The sequence below is a fragment of the Vicugna pacos genome, chromosome 6, assembly GCF_048564905.1.
Source record: "Vicugna pacos chromosome 6, VicPac4, whole genome shotgun sequence".
Lineage (NCBI taxonomy): Eukaryota > Metazoa > Chordata > Mammalia > Artiodactyla > Camelidae > Vicugna > Vicugna pacos.
Window position 1 is genome coordinate 10,752,946 of NC_132992.1, and position 23,729 is coordinate 10,776,674.

A 23,729-nucleotide genomic window follows, 5' to 3' on the forward strand; every position below is an offset into this window, starting at 1 on the left:
GATAAATTTGGGAGTTTGAGATTTACAAATGTTAGCCACTATATATAAAAACAGATTTTTAAAAAAGTTTCTTCTGTATAGCACAGGGAACAGTGTTCATTACCTTCTGATAAACCTTAATGAAAAAGAATATGAAAATGAATATATGTATGTATATGCATGACTGGACATTGTGCTGTACACCAGAAATCAACACATTTGTAACTGACTGCACTTCAATAATGAATAAATAAGTAAATAAATAAATAAATAAAAATTAAAAAGCCAAACCTGTAGAAACAGAGCAGAATGGTGGTTGTTGGGGTCTAGGGGTGGGGGTGGGATAAGGAGATGCCGGTCAGAGAGTACAAACCTCCATTTAGAAGATGAGTGAGTTCCCCACTTACCTGATGCACGGCATTGTGGCTACAGATAGCAACAATGCACTGTATACCTGCAAACTGGTAAGAGTAAATCTTAAAAGTTCTCAGCACACAAAAGAAATGGCAATTATGTGACATGATGGAGGTGTTAGCTAACACTATGGTGATAATCATATTGCAATATATAAGTCTATCAAATCACCACTGCATATGCCTGAAACTTACACAATGTTATATGCCAATTATATCTCAATAAAACTGGAAAAATCTAGAAATAATTAACAGTAATGCCTCAGTATTATCAAGTATCCAGTCAGTGTTCAAATTTCCAAAGTGTCAAATGTCATAATTTTTTAAAAACAAGTTATTTGACCCAGGATCAGGGAAGTTCCACATACAGCAATTGGTTGATTTGTCTCTTTTAATCTATAGGTTCCCCTGGGGTCTCTTCCCCTTTGTTACTCTGGAATGTGTTTGTTGAAGTAACTGAGTTCTTTGTCCACTACAGCTTCCTGCAGTCTGGACTACTTCCCCGTGGTGTCATTTAACACGTTTCTCTGCCTGCCTCCTTCCTGTGAGGCTGGTGGGAGCTCCAGGCTTGACTGGACTCAAGTTCACCTTTTTTTGGCAGAGTTCCTTTATAGGTGGTAGAGACTCCTTCTTCCAAAGGAGGCTCATAATACCTGGCTGCCCCTCTTTTTACCAAAATAGCCATCGTTGCTGCTTAATGCTTACATATTTAATCATTAGGGCTGCCCGTTTTTTTAAAATTGAGATATAGTTCATATACCATAAAAGTCACCATTTTAAAGTGTACAATTCATTAGGTTTCTAGTACATTCACAAGGCTGTGCAACCATCATCACTACCTAATTCCAGAACATTTTCATCACCCCAAAAAGAAACCCCATTCCCATTCAAAGTCACGTCCCATTCTCCCCTCCCCCCAGGTCCTGGCATCCACTAATCTACTTTCTATCTCTATGGATTTTCCTATTCTGGACATTTCATACAAATGAAATCATTTGTGGTCTTTCGTGACTGTCTTAGTTGGATCCCTCCCTCCCAAGGCTTGGGCTGTACACACTCAGCATCAAAGCGCAAACGTACCGAGTTTTCCAGGCAGGCAGGTAGCCCTGGCTCCCGCGGGCACCCCCGCTGTCATGCTCCTGTGTGTGCTGCAAGGGATGAAAGCTGAATGAGACACAACATCTGCCCTGGAGACACTCAAGGTCCAGCCCAGGAGCGGTGAATGAGCTCCTGGCAGGAACAGAGGCCTGTGCGGTGGGCTCCAGGAAGGGGAAGGTTTGCTGCAAGACCTCCCAGGGGGTCTCACGAACAAGGCCAGAGCCAGGTCTCTCTCTCTCTCTCTCTGATCCATCCATCCTCCTCGCTCTCCCGCCTCTGCTGGTCACTGCTCTCAGTTTCCCCACAGCCTCTGCACCCCCACCTCCCAATTGTGATGGACAAGTGGCTCCCAACTTCAGCTGGTCCTTCTGCCCCGGCAGTGGCCTGCATCACGACATGGCTCAATCTCCATTCTCCATCCCACACTCCGCAGCAGGCACGTGTTTCTGCGCCAGGCCACAGAAGGTCCCCTGGCCTGTCCAGCTGTGGCGAGGGAGAGAAGCAGGGGCCTGCGGGATGAGAGAGAGCCTTCCAGCCCCAGGGGTCAGGGTGGACACAGCCACATCAGAGGCAGGTGGCGTCTCCACTATGCCTTCACCGCTGGGAATTAGAAAGACGGAGAAGAGGGGCCTTCTACTCCAGGCACAAGAGTGGGAAACGACCGGACGCACTCAGGGCCCAATGGATGGGTGGGTCTGGAGAGAGGGAGAGGTGGACAAAAAGAGAGGTGGCCTTTGTTGCAAGGTTCTGGGTGATGACCACTAAGCTGGAGAGCATGGTCCTATTGTACAGATCAGTGGTTTTTAAACTTATTTTTAGCAACAGAAACCTTGCGTTGCCACATCAGATGTTACACAGAAGCTTCATGCGTGAACTCAAGGAAAGCAGGGCCACTCTGGTCAGAGCAGAGGTGAGGAAAATGAAGTGGCTTGTCCAGGCTCCTCCACCCTCTCCACCCCCTCACTCTCACCTCAAGGTCCCTGCACCAATTCCTGGAGCCCTGCAGCCCAAGGACAACCTCTGATGGGCACAGGGGGGCTACAGGAGGGCTGTTGGTGAAGGAGAGGGTCACCTGCACAGGAAATGGATTGAGAACAGAGGCAGGGAGCCCGGGACGCAGCTAGGTCCCCTGGACCGGGGAAAGGCAACCACGGTGGGGGTAGGTTCTGACAAGGAAGACGGCGCAGGATTTGGTACAGTTTGAGGTAAAAAGGAGAAGACTTTTTAAGGGTGGTTCTCAGCCTGGGAGCCTGTGGATGGATGTGCAGCAGGGAACCTGGTGGGAGAGGAAGGTAACAGGCTTTGCAGCAATGGCAAATAAGAAAACCAGAAAAACAGGCTATTCCAGAAGCCGCTGAGCAAAAGTGGGGTCCCCGCTGCTGCTGCCCTGAGGGGCAAAGCAAGGCAGGCCTTCCTAGAGGCCCCACTAGCTTGGCAAACACCTAATCCAAGCAGCTGGCTGAGGGCTTTCTTGGTTGGGGCAGGGAGCTTTAAGGCCTGACACAAAGTTAGAGTTAATTAAATCATACCAAATTACAGCAAAACCTCATTATTTCAGCACTGGTTAATTAAAAATAGAGACTATTTCAAAGCCAGTGCTAGTCCCCAACCAACCAGATGCCTTTTATTACTGTTTAATAAAAGTGTGGAGATAAGCCAACCCTGGTAAATGCAAAATCCAGTGGGGGCTGGAGAACTTTTCTTTTTGTTCTTTGGATTTCAAATTAATAAGGTTTCATTGTAGAGAAAGTTCAGGTACCTGTTTGCAGGGATACCAGCAGGACGCCGACTGCCAAGCCGCAGAGCTCTCAAATAATTAATTTTTCTCCTTGGCCTGTCAACCTCATACGCCTAGAGCTATAGATTCTGGAGTTTTCTCCCCGGAAAATTTCCTTTGTGTGTTAGGGGAACTCGGCCCATGCACGTAAACCAATTTTTGAAAAGCACTATTCAGTCCATCAACTATTTATCTTAAAAGCAATTTGTCAGTACTTAGCTACTGTTTTCAAAATCGAGCACTGACCACGTGCAGCTGCCTGGGCCAGGTCACCAGCCCTGGCCCGGTTCTGGGTGGGAGACCCCGGTGGAGACCAGGCACTCCCAAATCTCCAGCAAGGCCAGTGTTCTCCGACCAGCTCCAGCACTTGTTCAGCCCTGGAGGGGGTCTCCTGACCAGCTGTGCTCAGCGGCCTTGCCAAGCTTACTGAGCTGGCCTTAGGGCCTGGAAGAGACTGCGCTGTCTGGCTGGCCCTGCCTAAGTCCCCAGGGCTCCCTGGCACCTGCACCAGAGCTCCGCGGGGACCTGGTGGGTCTGCTCACTCATCTTCCCAAACTGGAACCTGGGCTTGGCACCGCACAGGCCGCTGCTCTAGAACACAGGGATGGCTGTTCCTTTCAGGCCATTTACAGTTGCGCAGAAACGAATGAACACGTTTGAAATCTGAAAATTCATGATTCTCTCTTTTAGCTACTTTAAGAAGACAGGTACAGATGATTCTGGGAAAAGGGGTTTATCACTGGAAGGAGCAATCTTTGCTTCCTCTGCCCTTACTGCTGCTTCCCCGTTGGTCTGTGTAACTCAGTGGACCAGTTTACTAGGGCTGTCATAACAGAGGACCACGGCTGGGTGGCTTAAAGAACAGAAAGTTATTTTCTCACTGTGTTCAGGGCGAGAAGTCCAAAATCAAGGTGTCAGTAGAGCTGGTTTCTCCGGAAGCCTCTCTCCTCGGCTTGCAAGACGGCTGTCTTCTCCATGTCTGCACATGGTCGTCTCTCTGTGCACTTGTGTCCAAATTCCCTTCATGTTATAAGGATACCAGTCATATTACACAGCAATGACACTTGAAGGCAAATTCTGTTATGAACTTCTTTTGTAACCATATTTAAATAAGTCATAGCAATTATTTTCCTACAACATTAAAAAATACTCATTGTTCATTATTTACAGATTACGTATGGTAGTTACAAAAATAATTGGATACCTGTCATCATAGGACAATAGATTATTTTAAAAAAAAAGGCATCTCTACCTGTAATTCACAAAGTTTGTCACCGCACTTTATACTTTCTTCAACACAGTTTAGAATCTCTGCCCAGCACCCCACATTCCTTCCAGCAAATTCTCCAAAACTGACTCTTCATTGTACAAAGAGCTAAGGTTTCATAGAAAATAAAAACTAAAAAATGCTGTTGGGGAGCCGTGGGCCCTTCCTCCCTCATTGAGATGGGTGCTTCCCGACAGGTCAGAGTTCAGCACACAGCACTCAGCCTTGGTCCTGCCAACTTCCTCTGAATCTGCTTCCCTTGGATGACAGGCAGCCTGCACTGCTGTATAGTTTGGGCCTCTGTGGCTCCTCTCCTGATCCCTCACCCTAGTTCTGACTTTCTTGGGCTCCGGGAGCAGATGTTTAGAGATTGTTAAGACTAGTAACTCCTTCTACTTCACCGGCTCTTTGAAGGTAATCTTGGGCACGTAACACTTGGAATTGTGTGGACTTGACCACTCAGGGCTCTGGCTGCCCCATTATTCCCCTCCACCAGGAAAGACCTATCTCTTCACATTTCAATACCTGGGGCCTTTATTTGACTTCCTGCTTCTCCCAAGTGTCCAGGCCCTGACGCTGCCCGCGTTTGCAGAGCGTGTGACGGAAAATCTTGAAGACAGTGTGGAGCCAACCTGGTGACCTCCCCGGGCTCCTGGCTCCTGCCCACCATGCCCTTCCTAGGAACTTTCAAAATCCAAGGACCACACCAGAGGACTCCATCCATCAACAGTGTGAGAAGTGCTTCTCTCCCTTTGTCTCTCTCCAGCTCCAAAGCTTTCCAAGTCCATGACCCTGTACAGAGGCCAAGAGTAGACTGTACAAAGCTGCCTGCTGGTCATACCTCATTTCTGCCCTTGCACAATCTCTGACCCCTTCACCTTCAACCCAGACCCAACACCTATCCCCATCACCTCCTCAGGTCAAAGGGGACCATCATTAAAGAACTTCACTCTTGCTCCCTACCCCTCCAGACAAGGAAGCACAACCTTTTCAGAAACAGACCAGATAATATTACAAGAGCTAACATAGGCAAGATATTTTAAATAGCGACTAAGTACAAAGGATATCTTTGCTAAGTAGATGAACTAGAAAATGGATGGGAGCTGATTGAGTTCCCTATCACACAGCAGCTCTGGACATCAGGGGAGCATGAGCAATAGCTGGGCATGGACACTGTCTCATTAGACTTACCAAGTCATTCGAGAGACTTTTGATGAAAAGCAGGCCACTCCCCTGGGCTGCACCTTTCCATTCTGGTCTGAGGGGAGCCGCGGGATGTGCAGCTGTTGTGCAATGATGCCACCTGGTGGTCATTTGTAGAATAAACACTGTAGTGACTGCTAGCCTGAGAGTTCCTGAGAGGCTGAAACGTCTGATTGCTTTCCCTGTGGTCCACTGTCTGCCCGTGTGTCACAACAAATGAAAAGAGTGAAGAATGGCATTCCCCTTTCCTGCTTTTCTCTGTCTGAAAAGTGAAATCGCTGAGTTGTCTTCGCTGATAAGTTACGGGAAGAACACGGGACTTGGGAGATTCAGGCTTATACCCCCCTTTGTCAACCTTCATTCTAATTACAGGACTTGGGAAAGTTACACAGCACTCTTAGCAACCATTTCCTTATCTGGAGAATGAAAATAACAGGACTCCTGTGTGGATGATGTGAGATACCAAACAACTGTGAGCACGGTATTTAGCGTGGGAGAGGTGATCAAAATCTAGCAGGCCTGAGCTGCAGAACCCTGCACCGGGGGGACGATCCCTGAAGGAGGCTCAGCCAGCGCTGCCTCCAGTGGCTGGAATGTAACAGTCTCTTGGTCACGACCCACCCGTTTGCCAGCTGTGGCCAAGGCTGTGATGGAGGCCCCGTCTCAGCAGGTGGGTGACTGCTTGGAGCTCTATGGCCACAGTCCAGGGCAGTGCTGACCACCCATCTGACACCGTCCAGCTGAGGAGGTCAGCGATGGGGCCAGTATCTCCATAAACTCTGACCCAGGGCCACGTGGCAGCTGAAGTAACTAACCCCTCCAAGCCTTGGTTTCTTCACCTATAAAGTGAGGCTGATGTAACAGGGTGAGCTATTTAGTAAAACAAAAAAGACTGGACTTTGGAGTTCAGTTTGGTTTTGAGTCAGGATGCAGGCTGGGGGTGGAGGCATCATTTGGCTAACACTTTCATTCTGAATTCCCAAAGGAAGAATAAAGCATCTTCTTCCCCACCTCCTTCCCATATGGGGAAGAAGAGGCCATGTTTCTGTTTCTGAAGGGCTGAACCCTCTCCACCTACCCACCCCAACTCAGCAAGGGAAAAGCTGTGATGCCAGGCCCCGGGGGGAGCAGGGGGAAGTGGGGATGGGACTGTTATGTTGGGTTGAAGAGGGGGAGTCGATCATGCCAGGATAGGTGGGGGAATGGGGGGGTGGTCTCAGCAAATGGGGAGGAGTTGGGTGGGAGTTGGGTGGCTGGGACAGCTTACCGGTTTGGGGGCTGGGCCTGGGCTCGGTGGTGCTACTGTCCCAGGGGTTACGGGCACTGAGGAGCCGGTCAGCAGCGCTGTGGTGACGTGAGGCCCGGAGCCCCACCCCTCGGTCCACAGGACTCCAGGGAACAGAAAAGGTCTCCACACACAATAGAAGGGATTTCCTACCAAGCCTGGGAGCTAGAAAATGAAAGGAAACTGATGACCCTGGCACCTGAAGGTCAAGTTGCTGATCCACATCAACTGCCCTGACAACCAGCCTCGGACAACTGCTGGTGGCCCTGCAACACACTCAGTGACTGTGGCTCCTTTCCTGAGCACTGTCAGCTCGTTTATAGACTCTGAGCACAGAGGTGCCGCACAAGGAGAGGAGGGCTCAGAAAAGAACCTTTATGATTCACTTCCTGGGGTGCTGACTGCAGGGAGTGCTTTTTCATACCAAGAAATTCCGGCTCCTGGGCCCGCCTCTGTGTGGGAATCAGGCTAGTCTGTAGGAACCGGGCCAGTCTGCCCGCATCCACTGGGCTGCCCCGGATCAGATGGAGAAAACCATCAGTGAGTCAGAGAGAGAAAGCTGGGGCCATCTTTGGGGGCTCAGCTCACCACAGGGGTGCCTGTCACTGCACAGGAAAGCTTCCACCTGACTTCAGTCCCCACCAGACACCTGCCCCTACGGGGCTCAGGGGAACCATGGAGATGGCCCTGCAGCTGCCTGGCTTCCCTCCTCCCTGGAGGGGGCTTCAGGCAGTTCCTGGGGGCTCAGGCCAGCTCTCCTGCCGTTTTATTCTCAGAACCCAGCCGCACCCCCACTCCCAGCCTGAAGCTCTCTGAGCCCCTCTACTTTAAAAGTAATGTGGTGTGGGGAAGGGCAGTGGCCTCCCACATCTCCCCAGCCCCCTAGTGCCCCACATTAAGGTCCCAGTGAGCCTCAGAGTGCCCCGGAAGAATAGTGAACTCCATCTCAGAAACTGAAAAACCACCAAAGAATGTGGAGTCACCTTCAGAATTTGGAAAACCAGCCTAGTTCTGTTTGTTCTGCAACACATTTTCCACCAGCAGGAACAGAAACAAAAAAAAGTCCTGAGAACCACGTTAGGAGAGGACCCCTGCTCTCCCCACTTGTCTCGGTCAGGCTGGGCCTTTGTTTGTCTGCGAACCCCTCACGGGCACGGTGGCCCTTCCAGGACCCAGGTGGCCTCCCCCCTTGTTCCAAGCCTGGCCCTGAAGATCCAGCAACCTCCTTCACTTGGGGCCCTGTTCGCCTCTTGGGGAGCTGGTCACCATAAGGAAAGTGTGGACCTGGCCGCCCTCCCCTTGCTGAAGAACTGCTGACCGCCACCCAGGAACCCCCCACCCAGTACTGCAGGGTGAGGAGGACGGGGACCAATGACAGTTTCCTTGGTCTGTTCTCCCTCTCTCCAGTCTAATGTGGGAGGGCCAGGATCTGAAGCCCTCTCTCACAGTGGCCATCCCTGAGGGCTTCAAGTAACTTCCCCTTATCCTCTGACTCAGATCCCACTGGGGAAAGAGAGCTCCCTTTTGACAAATGAAGAAGCTGAAGAACAGAGAGGTTATGACATTTGCCTGAAACCACACAGCAAGTTAGTAGAGGCAGGATGGTTGCTTAGCCCCTGGGCCAGTGCGCTTGTGCTACAGGCTCTGGCACAGTGAATCCCAGCTCCAGAAGTGGCTAGAATCATCTGGGGCGCTCTAACCTCCCCCACCCAGACCTGCCAATTAAATCCAACCCTCTGGGAGCGGCCCCTGGGGTTTGCAGTTGTGTAAGTTCCCCTAGAGATTCCCTATGCCTCCAGAGTGAAGTCTTCTAGATGCAGGCACAGGGATTCCAGCCTGGCTCTAGACTGTGTGGCTGTATCATCTTAGAAAGTCACTTACCTGTCTGAGTCCCATTTGCACACTGCTATGTAACGATGCCCATCTTCCTGATTAAAGGCGAACAGAAGGACCAGGACACGAGCTCCCTGGGAGATCAAAGAACAGGCATATGAGACACGACTGAATGTGGAAAGATTTTTTACAAGCTTAGTGGACTCTGGTAATTAGATTCAAAAGAATGGTTTTCTGTTTCTACAAGGAATCATTTAAAAAGTGGTGATGGGATTTGCAGATACACACTATTATATATAAAATAAACAACAAGGTCCTACTGTATAGCACAGGGAACTACATTCAATACCTTGTCATAGTCTATGAGAAAGAACATATGCATGTATAACTGTAATCACTATGCTGTGCACCAGAAACTAATACAACATGGTTAATCAACTATACTGAAATGAAATGAAATGAAATGAAATAAAATAAAAAAAGTGATGATGGCCATTCTTTACTGGAAGCATCTTTGGAATAAGACTGCCCCTACAGACACCACTTCTGAGCCACCAGGCCACAGCATAGTGGTGGGCACACAGAAGGCCCTCAATAAATGTTGGCTTAGTGAATGCAGATGGGGTGGGAGGCCAGTGGTCTTGGAATGCACACTGCTATGTTAAAAAGCCTGTCACAACAGCCATTGGCCTCCTGCGGCAGCTGTTGAAGCCAAGTCAGTTTGGTGAGCACAGCTGTGCCCGTTCACCTCAGTTGGTTTTGGAGCCCGCTGCCCCTGCAGGGCCAGGAAGCACTCTCAACATGACAGGAGTGCCAAGGCAGCAATAGCTTTGTGGTTCAGAGAAGATCAGAAGGATCATTTTCTTGGGAAAAAAAATATTCATTAAAGCAGGTCTTTCCCTCTCAGCAAAAAATAAATAAGTAATTTCCTCCAGCAGTCTTAGCCAACATTTTTGGACAAATAATCACTGGACAGGGAGACGTGAGGGGCATGAGTGATCACTGTGGCAAACGGTCAGCTGAAGAACAAAACAGCAGGCAATAGGGAGCTACTGTGGATTCTTGAGTAAGGGAGGGGCCTGGTAAATCAGGGGCTGGAGATAGGGGAGGATGAGAGAGCAGACTCTCAGCAAGCCACTAGGTCCTTGGCTCCATGATGGTAGGAGATGTCTGAGTCCCGTCATCACTTGGGCCTCCTGTCTCTCTGACAGCTCCAAACTTCCACCACAAGACCCTCTTAGTCCAAATGTCTCTCTGTGTGGTTTCTCTTACAGGTAATTTGCTGAGCATAAGACAGTGTGCGCCCGCCCAGCCATGGCTATCTCGTTTCTCTTGTACCAAGCCTTAAGGCCAGAGGCACCTCCTCATCCTGGAAGACCCTGTGAATGGTGGCCATTGTCATCCTTCTGGGAAACCTGTGGTCTCCTGGGACACTAGTAATCGTAATAATAACCATAACTGACACTTATGGAGGACATCCACGTGACTCTGAATCCATTCGGGTCCTCACCCTAACCTTACCTTTGGTCACTCTCCCCTGTTCACCCTTCCCCAGCACACTGGCCTGATGCTGTCCTTGAATTTGAGAGGCAGTTTCCTACCACAGGACATTTGCACCTGCTGTTCCAGATCCCTGGGACGCTCTTCCCCTCAGTGTCCTCAGGGCTCCCTCCCTGACTTCATTTCAGGTCTCTAATGAAATATCACCTTCTCTCCAACACAGCTCCCACCCACCCTCTCTCCCTCTTGATTTTTCTTTTCACCTATCACTCCTGACATATACGTTTCTTTGCTCACTGTCTGTCACCAGCCACCCCATCCTTGTGTATGAGCTTTTGGGAGCAGAGACTTGGTTCCATCACCACTTTCTCCCCAGAGCTTATTACTGGCTGGACTGTCACAGGCATGCAGAGGACCTTCTGTGAACACTACTAGAGGCAGGCACAGGAGAGTCACCCAATCCGCATCAGGACCTCAGTAAACAACAGCCCTCTGAACCCCAGAGGTGGAGGCAGTGACCCCCAGGGTCTTTGCAGCTCCAGGCCTCTGGCTCAGGCAGGGAAGAACACAGTGGGAGTCTGTACAGCTCCCTGGATCTTTGCACGGCAACTCCTTTCTTCAGGAAACAGGTCCTGGGCCGTCCCCAGAGTGGAAAATGCCTTATTCCCATGGTCACAAGGGCCGCCTGCCTTTCCCCTAGCCCCACCTGCCACCCGAGGAGTCCAACAGGTCCTGGCTGCCCGTGTCCACCTGCCGGCCCCTCTCCACGCACCGCCTGTATTATTTCCTCTCTGGCACTTTTCTCTATTTGTAATCACCCTCTTCTGTATTGGCTCACTTTTCAGAGTCTGTCTTTCCACCTAGAGCAGTGTTATTCCTCAGAAATAGAATGCAAACCATGAACATGAGCCACATGTGTGATCTTACATGTTTTAACAGCCACATTAAAAAAAAAAGAAACAGGAAATATTATTTTTAAGAACATTTTTAACCTAATATATCCAAAAGATACAGACTATCAACATGCAATCAGTAGAAAGTATTTTCCATTCCTTTCTCCTTACTGTCTCGAAAATTCCGTGTGTATTTCACCCTTACAGCACAGCTCAGTTCAGGCTGAGCCACATTTCCGGGGCTCAGTGGCCACCATATCGCACAGTGCACATGGAGAGGGCAGGGCATTGGTCTCTCCTGCTCACACCGGGGCCCCAGGCCCAGAGAGGAAAGTGCAGGATGCAGGGCAGGTGTTCAGGACATACCTATTGACAGGGAAGGTCAGTGTCAGTGTGCGGGGCAGTCACAGGGTGTTCCTGGAGCAGGGCCCATAGACCAGACATGTGTGATTGTGTGTGTGCCTGTGAGAGATTGAGTTTGGGGCTCTGGAATCAGACCAACCTTGGGTCTGTCCCTCTCTGGCCCTTCCTTTGGGCCTTGGCTTTCTTTTCTGTGAAAGTGGGGATGGAGGTACCTTCTTACCACACAGTATGGTTGGGAGGATTAAACAGCGTGTGTGGAAGCAGAGGGCACTGACCCAATAAAACACCTTTTCTCTTTCCCTCTCCCTTCCGTCCTTCCTTCCTTCCCAGCTCACAGGGCTGTTGTGACAATGGAATGAGACAATGCCGTATAGAGCGCAGAGGACCACAGCCCTGTGTGACGCCCACATCACTCAGTCAGCTGTCGCCTCTTGGACAGAGGGCCCAACATGTGCCAGGCCACGGTGTGTCCCCAGCTCCGAGCCTGGTGCCTCTATTGACATAACAGGTTCTCAGAATAAATAATCCCCGAGAGAATGAATGGGTGTTGGGGGGAGTGCAGCCTCTGCAGCTGTCGGTGCTTCCAGAAGCCACAGGAAGGCTCCCACCTGTAGGAAAACTGGGCCAGGTGCAATGGAAGGGCCCGCCCTGCGAAGCTGTGCTGCTCTGGGGCCCAGACCTGTGAGCTCCATCCCACCCATGTCCCCAGACCTGGGCAGCTCAGCCTCCTGCTCAAAGAGGGTTGGGTTCTTCTGAGGTCAAATCCCATTTCCAGAACATTCCTGCACAGAGAGAGGCCTCGGGCGTTGGCTGTCTGTCTTTGGAAATGAGTAAAAGGCATCACCCAGATTTGTTTCTAAAATTGGCCTGGAAAATGTTCAGGGAAAGATTTATTTTTGCAAGCGGGCTTCTGCCAGACACAGATTGTATCTTCTGGGAAAACGTCCTGGCTGATGAGAGAAGGGCTGAGAAACACGGCTGGGTGTGGAAGTCCATGGCTCGGCAGGGCCAGAGGCCCAGGGGGCCCAGGGGCCCGGCCCATGCAGGCCGGTGAGGGCGGCACAGGCTTGGCCTGAGCACCACCCTCCCAGGGGGAGCCCCCTCTCACTTCAGGGAATGCCCGACAGCTCTTCTGCAAAGTAGAGTGGAGACTGGATTGCAGGACACCTGATCCTAGTTCAAATGCATCAGCAGAGTCTCTCTGAAAGGAGCCCGTGGTCCCCGGCGTCTGAGGCCAGCTCAGTGATGCTCACGGCTCTCCCACGGGAGACAGGCGCCAGGCCAGAGGAGCTCCTAGAGCAGAGGTTCTTCCTTCTGGGTTAGGAGGGAGCCAACCACAGAACAGCAGGTGGTACCTCAGGGGCCCAGAGCTCTCAAGGGCCCCAGTGATATCCAAGAGGGCAGTGGCACTGAGTCACTCACCTCCTCATGGCTCATCACAAAAACTGTCCTGGGTATCAGGGAGGTCTGGGGAGAGGAGCCCCCACCTCCCTGGGCCCTGCCTCTCCCCCAGCTCTCTTCTGGGCATGTGGGTACAGGGGTGCACTGGGGCAGATGCTGTCACCCAAGTTCTTGCTCACATTTGGGGAGCCCCACGTGTGTGCCTCTGGCCAGTGGCTTCTCATCTGTTCACCAGGACCTGGGCTCCGTGATCCACAGACCCTCCAGCTTCACAGGGGCTGTAGCCACGTCCCCTGACTGTCCCCACTGTCCCTGGGTAGTCCCAGTAACCAGCACCTCACTGCCTTCCTCCCAGCCATGCGTGTCCTCTTTGGGTTTCCACACAGTCCTGCCTCCCACCCACCCAGCACTCTGGCAAAGCAGTCAGGGGGGTCTGTAAGCTATTTTCAAGATTTCAAAAAGCCCAAAGGAAATCATACATTTACCTCAATGAGGTTCCCAGACTAAATAAAACATTAAGTTTATTTGCTCTGGGCTGGAGTCATATCAACTCAGTGTGGTAACGGTGGTTATCTGACTGATCAGAAGCACTAATTGGCAGTTATATGTCTTTGATGAATAAAACTCAAAGGAACAAATTATTATTCAATAAATGTAGTTTGTTGGGTAGATAAAAGCTTTCAAAACACGGAATCCCTTGAGGAAAGAGCTGAAAAGGATCTTTCGTGGCGAAAGGGGTGGGGACCTCTGAGCTACAAGAAAGTCATATTTTCATTAAAGCACAGCACACACATTTTTCCACAGGCCTTTGATGCCAGATTTCTCATGAACGACTCTGAACTTCACAGCATTCCTACAGATAATATGTGGTTCGTGCCAGCTTCTCCCCCAGCGTGGTTCACCAAACCCTGCTCATAGGTGTTCCTTGGGAGTTCACAGCAAAGCGTCCACGATCAAAAAGGTTTTGGGGAAAACAAGCTAAGCAACATTAATTCATTTATTATGGAATTTTTCAGGGCTCATAATAGATGATGTGAATCGAGAACCTCCGAGAAAGACAACCTGGAGTGTGCGGCAATCCCTGCAGTTGCCCGGGGCATCAATTTTTGGTAGGCACATTCTCTAGTAAGTGTTCCACAGAGCACACTCTGGAACACACGAGTTTATGATGACAAAGGTGACCCGCGAGCCCCTGGACACCTATAGGGACAGACAAAAAACAGAGAGGAGGAAGACGGATGGAGAGAGAGTGGAGGGGCAGAAGGTGGTGGGCAGGCCCCAGGAGGGTGGGACCAAGGGCAGCCCTTCCAGAATCACCTCCCTGCTCTCTTCCTGCTCCCCCTGCAGAATGGAGAAAAGGGGAAGGTGTGAAATTGGGGTGGCTGATAGGCCCTGTTATCCCAGGACCCTGGATTCAAAGGAATAACCCAAGCAACTCAGGAAACCTTTGCCTACTTTGATTTCCAGCCCTCATTGTGTTCTCTCCGGTGAAAACAGCAGGAAGCAGGGAGTTTAGGAGCAATGTGTCAACCACCTTCAGTGAAACCCATTTACTAAGATCCTACCTGACTCCTCATTTCTTCAGGTCCTAGAGTTCCTTTTTGCGTCCTCGGGGGCCACCCCATCACCTACGCATTGGCCCACGTGAAGCCGGCTCTTGGCTGGCAGGCAGCACAAACAACGTGATTCTCAGTGTGCAGTTATCGCTGCGGCTCTGTGACACATCCAGATGTAACGTGAAAATCTAGGTGACACATCCAGATGTTCCCCCCACCGCCGATAACTCCAAATGTAAAGAGTCAGAGAAGGCCCCTATGGAAAGGGAGATGCGCCTTGTGAAGGCTTCTCCAGGAAAAGGCACAGACAGGTGGCTAAATCTGCTTTCTGCATCTCTTTTGCAAAGAGAGAAAAAGGAGCATCTAATCAGGAAGGAGGAGACGGTGCCTGCAGGCAGCTGGGTGGGGAAGGAGGAGGGAAAGAAGGATGCAGATTCAGCTCCTGCAATAAGCCAGGCCCTCTCACCCATGTTCTTTGATCTCATCCTCAGAAATTCCCAGCAAAGCAGATGTATTATCTCTATTTTACAAAGGAGAAAACCAAGGCTCACATGGCTGATTAATAAATGATCTGTGGCCCAAAGTCCCACAAGCTGCCCTTACGCATTGCTGCCTCCAGGAACCCAGTAGACCTGATCTAGTTTAAGGACAGTGGTTGCCCAGCCAAGAATTCGGAGAGACTGTGGAAGACACAGCTGAGAAACTGTGAGGAGGGCAATTTCAGGAGGAAGCTGGGGGGCTCAGCTCTGTTTCCTGCTTCCCCAGGGCCAGAGGCAGAGTGTGTGAAGCAGTGACAAATGAGCTAGAAGGCCAGGTTGACCCCCAAGGGGCTACCAGAGGAAGAGACCCCTGACAGATAAAGAACCTAGGGCTCAGAGAAGTAGGGGAAAGGTATTCTTTATGTCTGACAACCGGTGAATGACAGAGTAACTTTTCTTACTTTCCTACACCTCTTGATACAGTACAATATCTAATCTAGAAACACCCTAAGAGCCTTTCAGTGACTTGAATTGCAGTTAACATCTGTGGCAGAACCAGAACCAGGACTCGAGTCTCCTGGCACCGAGAGTCACAGCATTTCTAGATTTAACACACACAGATTTCAAAGGCTTTATACACCAAAATGGCATCCTGTCTCTGGAAATACTTTCTGGGGTACTGAGAGATGGTCACCAAAAGTCACAGGGACTGGGCTTCGGTGACTTCATGCACGAGCTATCTGCAGCCCTGGCAGTGTCTGGAATTTACCCCATGGTCTTCTGGAACCACAAGCAGATGACGGTTTAGTAAATTAGCTCCTGGCATTAACAGGAAATTTAACGCCAGTGCTTCTTCCCAGTGACCTCATTTGTTGAGTCAGACTTAATTCTGTCACAATCCCCTGAGCTGAAGGATCCAACTCACTGGATGGCGTGACTTTGAGGCATTCTCAGACTGGGTACTATACTTGATCGCCTTAAGGGATGGGAAAAAAATTCTGTCAATCAACAGTTGCTGGGGTTCAGTGCTGTATCCGTTTGCTGCCCCCCACCTCTTTTTTTTTACACAGTGAATTCAGCCAGGTACTTTGGAATGTGGACATTAATTCTCCATTAATTTTCAGATAATGTCATCATATGTTGGTACGGTTGAATGAAAGTGAAATGTTATTCTGAGAACACCATTCTAAAATCTCCGCTAAGGACAAAAAGTCAATTTAGGGCCAGTTGATTTAGGGACTCTCTGCTTTCTGTTTGTTACCGACACAGCTTTTCATGCCGTGGGAATAGAAATGGACTGATTATAAAGTTCCCTGTTATGTTCCCTCCGTGACAGAGACAATGGGCACGTTAAGAGAGGAGAATAGGAAGTTACAGAGTTATCAAGTCACTGGTTAAGATAAGGAAAAAAGAAACAAGGTCAGTTAAAATAACTAAGCACTTAGGAGCTCACATCAGGTAAATACTTCTTTTTAATTAAGGAAGAAATTTAAAGCACGACAGAAGAGAAAAGGGGCTTAACGACAATTTCTGTCAGTGTGAGGTATTTTCAGGAAAGAATTAGGGCAACCAAGGATTATTATTTTCTTAAGCTTTTGATTGAAATCTCAGACTTTCATCCGTCCTGCAGTTAGAAAATCAAGAGATGGGTGGCTCAATCTCCAATGAGGGGAAACTAAACACCAAAAATAACCTGGAGCTATTGAAATTCCTGGGGCAAAGTCAATGGGGAAGAGGGGACTGTTCAGCCAACACACTGAATAACCCCACTTTTTCCTACTTTGCTTCATGTCTTGGCCACATGGCACATCAGATAATTTCTGACCTCTGCACTTTACCGCTAGAATTTTCTCCATGAGGGCTGCCCTCTGCCAGGGGGTTTAATGCGAGGCTTCACTCCTGCAGGCATGAGTTTCCAGGACTGCTAAGGGACACAGCTCTCACCCCACAGGCAGCACAGTGGACTCCTTGAAACAAAACCCACACTTTGTCTTTACCAACAAACCTACATGCAGTGCTTGCCAGTCTCTGCTCTTCAACCATCTAGTTCAGCTCCCTGCCAGGTAAAAAGACCTCACTAAAATCTTCAGCATTAAAAAAAAAAAAAACCTCTTTCTATTTTACCAGTGGGGGAAAAAACTTCTGGCCGGGTAGGAGTGCTTTATTAAGTCCATATCATGGAATATTACACACCAAAGAATAAAGAGATAAGAATAGACAAATAAATAAGAATAAACAAAGAATAAGTCTATCTGCTCACGCAGAGGGATTTTCGTGGTGTATTTACTGTTCAGAGAGCAAAACAAATGGCAGAGAATTGTTTATTGTGTGATGTAACTTCTGTAAAACAAACAGTGACAGAAAAGGAGTGACACTGCTTACATGTGAATATGTTTGAATGTACAAGGAGGAAAAGGCAAGCTTTCAGTAACCGTCACCTTGGGTTACAGGCATATGTAAAGGGACTGGGGGGGTGTACAAAAACGTTTGAGGAAAGCACTTACAAACAAACACAAAAAATGCATGTACTGGTGTAGTTATTACAGGTGCTCATACAGAAGTAAAATGAAACATAAAAACAACTTGAAGTGCAACCATGGAGTTTCATTTAAAGTCACTGTGTTGCACAGCAAAGGAAACCATAAACAAAATGAAATATAACCTACAGAATGGGAGAAAATATTTGCAAAAGATGGGACTGACAAGGGCTTAACTTTCAGAATATACAAACAGCTCGTACAACTCAATAACCAAAAACCAAACAACCCAATCAAAAAATATGTAGAAGACCTAAACAAACATTTCTCCAATGAAGACCTACAGATGGTCAAAAGGCACATGAAAAGACACTTAATATCGCTAATTATCTGAGAAATGCAAATCAAAACTACAGTTAGGTATCACCTCACACTGGTCAGAATGGCGATCATTCAAAAGTCCACAAACAACCAATGCTGGAGAAGGTGTGGAGAACAGGGAACCCTCATACACTGTTGGTGGGAATGTAATTTGGTGTAGACACTATGGAAAATAGTATGGGGCTTCCTTAAAAAAACAAAAATACAGAGTAACCATATGATCCAGCAATCCCACTCCTGGGCATACGTCTGGAGAAAACTCCAGTTCAAAAAGATACATGCACCCCAGTGGTCACAGCAGCACTGTTTACAATAGCCAAGACATGGGAACAAGCTAAATGTCCACTGACAGATGACTGGATAAAGAAGCTGTGAGATACACACACACACACACACACACACACACACACACATATATACACATATATATACACACACACACACACAATGCAATACTACTCAGCCATAAAAAAAAGAATGAAATAAGGCCATGTGCAGCAACATGGATGGACCTAGAGATTATCTTACCAAGTGAAGTAAATCAGAGAAAGACAAATATATGACATCACTTACATGTGGAATCTAAAAAAAAAGATACAGATGAACTTATTTACAAAACAGAAATAGACATACAGACACAGAAAACAAACTTATGGTTACCAAAGGGCAAAGAGGGGAAGGGATAAATTAGGAGTTTGGAATCAGCAAGTACAAACTACTATATACAGAATAGATGAATAACAAGGTCCTACTGTATAGCACAGGGAACTACATTCAATAGCTTATAATAACCTATAATGAAAAAATATAAATATGTATATATAACTGAATCACTACGCTGTACACCAGAAATTAACACAACATTGTAAATCAACTATACTGCAATTTAAAAAAAAATCAAGAGGAAAAAAAGTCATTGTGGTGTAAACACATACTGCAATTCCTCCTGCCCACAGGTGAAGACGCAGGGAAGACAGGGTAGGAGTGGTCCTGGTGGTAGTGGGGAGACAGGTTTCCCTCTCCTCCTCCCCCTCAACCCTCCCTCCTCTTTTCCTCCCTTCTCCCACCTCATCCTCACCCCCATCTTCCTCCAGGAAACTTGGTTGCGCTTTGCCCAGGGTCTGTGGCACGGCCAGGGAGCCCGTGGGCCTCTAGAGAGGGCAGGTCTGGGTGTTCCTACTGCTCCTGTCCCTTCCAGGATCTGGTGAGATCAGTGACTTACCCACGGTCACAAAATTTGTCACCCACCAAAACAGGCCTAGGACTCAGTTCCCCAATTCCAAGTGGAGTCTTTCTCTCCTGCATCAAATGGCTGGAGGAAATGAACATGGACAGATTTTCAGACTGCTCTCAAATCCTGCCGAGGGACTCTGCGGAAGCTGACGGCCAGCTCCCATTGCCCACAAGTGCCCACTAAATCCGAGGCAGGCAGGAGCCCCGCTGACACCCGCGCACGGCCTCGGGACCACTTAGTGCCGTTACTCTTTCCAAATGTGCAGTATTATGCCTTTACCATATGCTAGGCTGCCTGGGACAGGCTCCTGGGATCTGCTGGCTGGGGTGTTCTCTGCCTCTGGGCCTCCCTCGCATCTCCATTTGAAGCCCGAAGGAAGGGTCACAGCCACCCTCCAAGAGCTGCTCCCCGCCCACTGCAGCCTCTGGGGGTGAGTGGTCCGTGGGGCTGCGGGGCCCAGCCAAAGCCCGGCCTCCAGCCCTGCACAGGCACCCAGCATCAGGAGATGCCGGGGGTACTCAGGGGCCTGTCTCTGCGATCCGCTGCCTGTGCCCCAACACCTCAGCGTTGCCTGTGTTCTCGTCTCAGTATGCCACCCCTTCTGTCTACTTGCACAAGCCAGAAACTCAGGGCTCATCCTTGACACCGCCTTCTCCTTCATCCCCATGGGAATTAACTGCCAAACTGTGTCCATTTCATCTCTAAACATCCCTGGACCTTATTTTGGCCCAAGGTGCTCTCATCTCCCAGGTGCACCTTGCAGGGTCTCCTACTGAGCGCCTTCTTCCCTTTTGCCTCCCTCCAGACCAACTGAATGGGGATATCTGGAGGGGAGGCCAAAGTGTGGGTCCTCTTCAAACTTCTCTGTGCTTCCAACACAACTGGGGCTGCAAGTCACCACTCCAGGCTACGCACAGCAACCAAGATAATTGCTCGGAAACACAAATTTGATCTGCCACTCCCCTCTTAGAAACCCCTCACAGGCTGCCCAGATGGCTCCTCTGATCAAGACAACACCCCTCAACCCTGGCCCCTCAAGGGCTGGCCTCTCCCCACCCCACTTGGTTTACCCCTCCAACTCCCCACTTTGGGAGTCCTCCCCACACCCTGGCCTTCCTCCAGCCCTTCTCATCCTCCACACTCCCTTCTGCCAGAGTCAGCACGTGGTCCTCCCTTCCAGGGAACATCTCCCTTCCACATCCCACCCTCTCCTTCCCAGATCTCAGACAAGAACTCAAGGAACACTTTTCCTTCTTCATACTTCTCTGCAGTTACACATTCAGGAGTGTGATTATTTAATTAATATCTCCCTTTGTCCACCATGAAGGCAGAACTATGTCCAAATTTGTCATTGTCACAACACATGCTAATCATTCAGGAATATGTAGTGAACTGAATGCCTGGATAATTACAACACGTGTTCAGGTGAAGGCAATGATGGTGCATACAGGATTATGACCCAAACTCAGGATGTGGGGAAGGGTTCCAAAGGAGGAGGCATCTTAATTGAGAGCTGATGGACTAGCTGGACTTCTTCTGGCCAGGGCACTGGTAGGGGAGGAGGCATGCTCTGTACTGAGGGTGTCAGCAAGACTGTGGAACAAGTAATCCACAGGAGTAGCAAAAGAAGCAAAAAAAAAAAAAAAAGACTGGAAAGATGAGACTGGAAAGTGAGCACAGATCACACAGAACCTTGAGCTCCAGACTAAGGGGTGTGGGCCACCAAGGATCCTTAAACAACAATTCTGGCATGGAGAGACTCTCACGAGTATTTCCAGCTCAAGGGAAGTATACAAGCATGTCATTCCTAGAAGGGATCTGTACTCATTCAAGCCTAGCCTTCTCATTCAGCAGGTGAGAAAGTTGAGGCCCAGAGAGGGAGAGTGGCTTCCTCAAGGTCACACAGCTGACTCCCAGTGCAGCACTTTCTCAAAAAGAAAAGGACATCTCAATCAGATGTTAATTCTCATTTTAGCCCCTCATTCTTTCTTTAGATGACTTCCACCAATCAACCTCCTTTTCTTTGCTGACTATTAGACAATATGTTTATTCATAAAAGCATCCCCGCAGCTCCTGCTCCACTGGCCACAGCTACTAAGAAGGCCTAGCTCCTGGGCTTAACTCTGCAACTTACATACAATGAGGCCTTGGGTCATTCCCTCCCCTTTTGTGGACCCTCAGTTTCCAGTCTGCACTGGTAACTACAAACTTTTCAGAAAGAGTCAGTAGAGGGAAAGTCCTCTGCTGGGCCAGTCAGAACGCAGCTGAATGTGCAAAGACCCTGTGGCACCCTCAAGCTAATAACTTCATCCAGCCAGCTAGTCCCAGAAATAGCCTCGAAGATACTTTCAGAGACTCTTACAGGAACTCCCTGGTGAGCCTAGATGGGCGTTTTTAACATTATTTTAAACACCTGCTCTCAAGAGTTTTTGAAGAGGCAAACGGGTGTCAGGCATCAGCCAGAACACTGTGTGCAGAATGAGGCTCTGAGGGAGCTGCTCGTGGGCCCTGAGCCTGCACAAGAGTCCAAGAGGAAAGGGAAAAAGTATACAAACTGAAGCCAGGCATCCTTCCTCTCCTAAACCCTATTACATCATATCGTCCCCAAGGACTCTGTTCCTCCTTTAAAAACTTGTGAATCATTCTGTTTTCTGAAAACAGTTACTCTACAAATGAAGGAATCCCCATAGCAACAATTTTGAGTCCTTGGAGCCCTAAGAAGGAAGTACAGTGAGAGCTATTTGCCTCTGCCTAGGGTCCTCTCGTTCACATAAGTCTGAGAGACAAAGAAACTAAGCTTCAGATTTCAGCTGAGGTAGAAGCTAAGAGGAGTATCTGAGAGGAAACAATAAGCAGGGATATGAGAGTTAGAGCCAGATTCACAAGCATCTGAGGAAACGTGGGAAGCACAGAGGAGGGTGGGATGTTCTGGAGTTCTCAGGAGGGAGAGCCCAGGCCATCTGCTCTCCTCCGGAGGTGGCTGGGCCTTGGCTGCTGCCCAGGCCTTTTCCCAAGCTGCGCTGGGGACACAGCCTTCCCTTCCCATTCCTCCTTTTTCGCCCCTCCCCCGACCCTGCCCCACCCTTTTCCCCCGTGTGAGAAAGCATCCCCTTCCCTCTGGACAGGATGGGAGAAGAATGAGAAGGACCACCCCCGGTCCGTCTTGGCCTCTAACCCTCCTGCAGAGAAGAAGAGGCCGGCAGGGAGGTGTGGGTGTGCTAAGGGTGACGGCCTAGAAGCTTCTAGCTGTCTCCAGAGCAGTCTCCCACTTTCCCAACCCCCCATGGCTCATCCTTCCTGTCCACAGGGCGTCCTGCTGGAAAGACTTGGACCCATTTATAGCTTCAGGGACTTCTACCCCGCCCCTGCCAGGCAAGCAGCCAGTATGGGGTTCACCGCCTGACTTGGGGCCTTTCAGCACCTGCCCCCACCCTAGGACCTCCAAGGCTCCGAGAGGGGAAAGGCCATGGTGTTTCTCCATGGCGGGTTTCTCCTGCCTCCTGGGCTCCGGGATGCTTCTGCCTCTGTCTGTCTTTCTGTCTGTGTGTCTTACTCTCCTGTTCGTTTCATAGCCTCAACCTGCCCTCCGTGTCTACACCATCCACCTCAGGGTCCCATCCAGGCCTGTCTTATTCCCCACATCCAGGGCTCCAGAACTTTCTTCTCACCCTGGAACAGTCACATCCCCGTTGCTTCAGAGCCTCCCCTTAGGAACAGAGTGAAACAAAGTGACCTGGTGACAGGCTGTTTGGGACATGGGCCTCCCTGGCACCCTCCTCCGGCTTCCCTCTCTCCCCACGACAGACCCGTCCCCACAGCCAGGTCTGCTACCCCACCCCACCCCCACCCCGGCCAGGGGCTGGGTTTGCACCCCCGGGGTCTCTAGGGAGGGGTGCGGGGGGAGCAGGAGGGAGGGGGAGCATGACCATGCCCAGGAGGCGGATAAGACCCCGCAGCCCCGCGTACCTGCTTCCTCCCAGGGCCTCCGAGGCAGCCGACCCCCGACAACGCCCCGCACGCAGGCGCCCCGCACGCAGGCGTGAGGCGCGCTCGGATTCTCTCGCGGTGGTTCGTCCGAGCGCGGCTCACCTGTGTCTGCGCTTGGGCGTCTGCTCCTCGTGGCCTGCCCAGTTCACTGCGCTCCACCCTCCAGAAATAGAAATGCGAGACGTCCTCGCTCACCGGTGCCTCCCCTTCGGGCTGCCGTCCCTCCTCGCGTCCCGGGGCGTCCCTCCGGGGTCTGCTCAGCCCGCGTTTCCCGGCGGCCGGGGTCTGCTGCCAGGAAGGAGCCCGGGAAGATATGGTCCTGTCCTCAAGTCCCAGCAGCTACTGCCGGGAAAGGAATAAGCCCCTCGGGGAGGATGTCCCTCAATGTCTCGATGAGATGTGACGTACTCCACCCCGTCCTTCAGCTGGGGCTGCCTTTATTTCTGGACTGGGATTTAACAGTAAAGTTTTTCAACTGGTAGAAGTCCTTTGGGCAAAGTTTGTCCCTGGTTATGATATAAATTGTTGTTTGTACGTCACCCCAAACTCCATGGAATCGGGGGCTTTTCCCTCAGCTGAGCTCAGCTCCCTCTCGCCCTGGTG

General features: G+C 49.9%; 2 long non-coding RNA genes across 2 annotated transcripts; both read right to left on the bottom strand.

Annotated features, from left to right (window-relative positions):
- Positions 1-1,472: 1,472 nt before the first annotated feature.
- LOC140696778 (uncharacterized) lies at positions 1,473-7,181 on the bottom strand. Its single transcript, XR_012073285.1, has 4 exons — positions 7,005-7,181; positions 5,726-5,837; positions 4,149-4,287; positions 1,473-1,540 (listed from the first exon to the last, which is right to left on the bottom strand). It is a non-coding gene; the product is annotated as an uncharacterized lncRNA (long non-coding RNA).
- A 6,860-nt stretch (positions 7,182-14,041) lies between these two features.
- On the bottom strand, positions 14,042-23,166 carry LOC140696777 (uncharacterized). The gene is made up of 3 exons (XR_012073284.1): positions 23,106-23,166; positions 14,578-14,726; positions 14,042-14,212 (listed from the first exon to the last, which is right to left on the bottom strand). It is a non-coding gene; the product is annotated as an uncharacterized lncRNA (long non-coding RNA).
- Between the last annotated feature and the right edge of the window lie 563 nt (positions 23,167-23,729).